The sequence below is a fragment of the Pteropus vampyrus genome, unplaced genomic scaffold (assembly GCF_000151845.1).
Source record: "Pteropus vampyrus isolate Shadow unplaced genomic scaffold, Pvam_2.0 Scaffold28, whole genome shotgun sequence".
Lineage (NCBI taxonomy): Eukaryota > Metazoa > Chordata > Mammalia > Chiroptera > Pteropodidae > Pteropus > Pteropus vampyrus.
Window position 1 is genome coordinate 5,409,768 of NW_011888809.1, and position 3,111 is coordinate 5,412,878.

Below are 3,111 nucleotides of genomic sequence, written 5' to 3' on the forward strand. Positions count from 1 at the left end.
AGGGGACAAGAGGATTGATTGGGAGACTCTGACAATCATGTGGGTGAGACTGTGGCAGCGATAGAGACGGAGAAGAAAGGAGGGATTGAGATGTACTGAGCCGAGTTTACGAGACTTGGTGATGAAGCTCATGTGGCTAGGAAGAGAAACCGGTGAATCCAGGATGCCTTCCAGTCCTGGGAAACTGAGTGCCAGTTATCAAAATGGGAAGGACCAGGTTGGGGTGGGGACAGAAATGGAAAGTTTTGTTTTACCTGCGTTAATTTTGAAATGCCTGGTTGATGTCCAAATGGAGACAACACCTAGAGGTGAGCCTGTAGCTCAGTGGAGAGGTCAGAGTTGCAGATGCGCGTGTAGGAGGCATCAGCATAAGGGTGGTTTTAAAGCCTCGATGAGATCATCTATGTAGAGAATGTCTACAGAATAGTGGAAAGCCTGTGACCAGGCCCTGACACACAACGATGTTTTGGGGTTGATTGAAACCAACAGAAGATGAGAGAGAGACAGAGAGAGAGACAGAGAGAGAGAGAGAGAGACAGAGAGGAGAAAACCAGGAAGGTGGTTTTCACTGAAGCTGCAAGAACACTTTAATGAGGAGACAGAGCCAAACTCTCCAGCACTGCCGATAGATCCAACAAGTGGGCAGAGAAGTGACCACTGGCCTCCCCAGCGTGCAGGTTGCTGGAGGCCTTGACAAGGGCCGTTCCAGTGGAGTGCTGGGGGTGGATGTGAAGAGAATGGGCGTGAAGAAGGCAGAGCAGCCTGTAGAGAGAGCTTCTTAAAGATTCTCCCCTGTGGCGGGGAGCAAACAATTGGAGCAGTAGCTGCTGGAGAGGGAAGGAGCTTCGAGGGGGAAGTTTTTTTTTTTGTTTTGTTTTTGTGTTTTGTTTCGAGGAGACAGGAGCACCTAGAGCTGTTACGTAAGCTGACAGGAAAGATTCTTAGGGGGAATTATGATAAAGAAGGGAAGATAATAAGATAATTTCTTGAACAAGAGGGATGAAATCCAGAGCTCAAGGCGGAGTTGGCTTTAGATAGAAATTGGGGCTGCGGGCAGATGCGGTATGCGAGGAGGCTTATGGTTTTGGTGGTGGGAAAATGAAGGGCCACCTTCCAATATTTTCTATTTTCTCAACATAATATAAGACAAAATGATGAACTGAGGGACAAGTGGCAGTAGAGGACAGAGAAGAAGGTAGAGCGAAAATGCCAGGGACACGTTGGGCGCCCATTTGAGAATTCTGTTAGCGGAGTGAGATCAGTCAGCACGGTGTGTGTTTCTCTCCAGCCACATTCAGCCACATTCAGCCACATGGGTGCAGGCGAAGTACCAACAGTGAGTTAAGGTACATGGTTTTGGGGCAACCCAAAGCTTGGGCCTGACCGACAGGATGAAATGTCTCAAACGTCCCTGCTGACCTTGGCCTCACCGACAGAGAAGTCTGTCTCAGCACACTGTCAGCTGCGTTCAACACTCAGGCGACATCGGCCCTTTAGATGGCTGGGGAAGTACCTGGGGGCGGGCTGCGGGGTAGAGGGGTGAGATCACTGTACGAGATGCTCATTTCTGCTCACCCAACCCTCCTCCGATCCCCGCTCCAGCAGGACATAGAGTAACCACTCCCATACGGTGAACCCTGGAACGCCAAGATAACACAGTATGGGGCTTCGACCAACGAGCTGGCCCAGGATCCAGCTCAGCTACAAAGAGCTTCTTGGAGGAGTTTTATTGGGGTGTGTGTGTGTGTGTGTCTGTTTCATTGTCAGGCACCCACTCGCCTCCAGAGAAAGGGCTTCTTCATCCCTCACATGAGTCATCGACCCGTGCACAAACAACTGGTCCTTTCCACAGCGTTCTCACCCACTCTGAGCCAGAGCCTAGCACAGAGGCTGGCACGGAGAGGTGCTTCATAAATTCTTATTGAGTAAATGGATGAGTGAACACATCAAAGCATCCACCCATCCAAGGGCAGGAAACCTTGCCTTCCACCTGGCCAGACTGAGCAGCTTCTCCCTCACCTCTTCCCTACACTGCTACTGGGTGACTAGGACCTAGGGATGAGCCAGAAGGTCTCCAGGTTCAAGGAAGTTCCTCCTGGGAGGAGAGGGCAGAGACCTTGGGGTCTGGGCAAGGAGAGCAAGCCTTTCCCTCCTTGAGTCTGGTACAAAAGGGCCTGGTGTCAATTCAGTTCTGGACACGGAGACTGCTTTTCCTCATGACCCCTTGGTGGCATGAGCAGCCTCTGGTGCATGAGCCTCAGCACCTCCCGGCAGCAGTGAGAGGCTCCTGACTTCAGGCTGAGGGACTCTCTGAGCAGAAGGGCCATTTCAGTAACCACAGGGCCAGGAGATCAGCCAGTCAGGGCTCGTGCCAAAGAGCATGGTCTTTTTCAGCAGGGCTCCCAGTTCGGGTTCAGGCTGAAGGGAGTGCCAAGGGAGACCTGTCCCTGGGGATCCAGGCCCGGGGTGGGGACGGGCCATCACGCCCATCCTCCTGCTCCACTCTCTGTTCCTGTCCTTCGTCTTCGGGACCCTCCTGAATGCCCCAGTCAGCTAGATAAGGAATGGAAACCCCAGTTGGATTTCTGGAAGAAATCTGAGAGGCCGACCTCAGGGAACACTTGCTGAGTCCTCCTGAAGGGGTTCTCAGTTTGGTTGTGAGCCAAGAGAGGGTAAGGCCAAGTGGGCTAAGGGCCTAACGGAGCCCTGCCCGAGACAGATGCCCCAAGCGCCATGGACGCCTCAGAGGGCCAATGGCCAGGAGGGAGCCACCCTCTAGGAGATGGTAAGGGTGACCGCGTCCCAAATGTGAGGGCTGGGAGAGGGGCATTCCCCTGCCTCGCAGAGCCAGGTTCAAGGAAACGCCCCCATGAGGAGGCCTGGAGAGGAGTGTCCAGGACCAGCCTGGTCATCCCTTTAGCAACTCTATTCGTGTCCTGTGTCTGTCACAACAAAGCACCACACACTGGGGGCTTAAACAACAGAAATTTATTTTCTCACAGTTCTGGAGGCTGGAAGTCCACGATCAAGGTGTCGGCACGGTTGCAGTCTCCTAGGGCCTCTCTCCTTGGCGTGAGGACAGCCGCCTTCTCGTTGTGTCCTCACGTGGCC

At 53.2% G+C, this 3,111-nt stretch overlaps 1 long non-coding RNA gene across 1 annotated transcript in view; it reads right to left on the reverse strand.

Moving 5' to 3' along the window:
- LOC111737555 overlaps positions 1-3,049 on the reverse strand; it is a 19,150-nt gene extending 16,101 nt beyond the window's left edge. Inside the window, exon 1 of the long non-coding RNA XR_002779473.1 lies at positions 2,967-3,049. This is a non-coding gene — a long non-coding RNA (uncharacterized LOC111737555). The remainder of the gene's footprint in view (positions 1-2,966) is intronic.
- Positions 3,050-3,111: the final 62 nt, after the last annotated feature.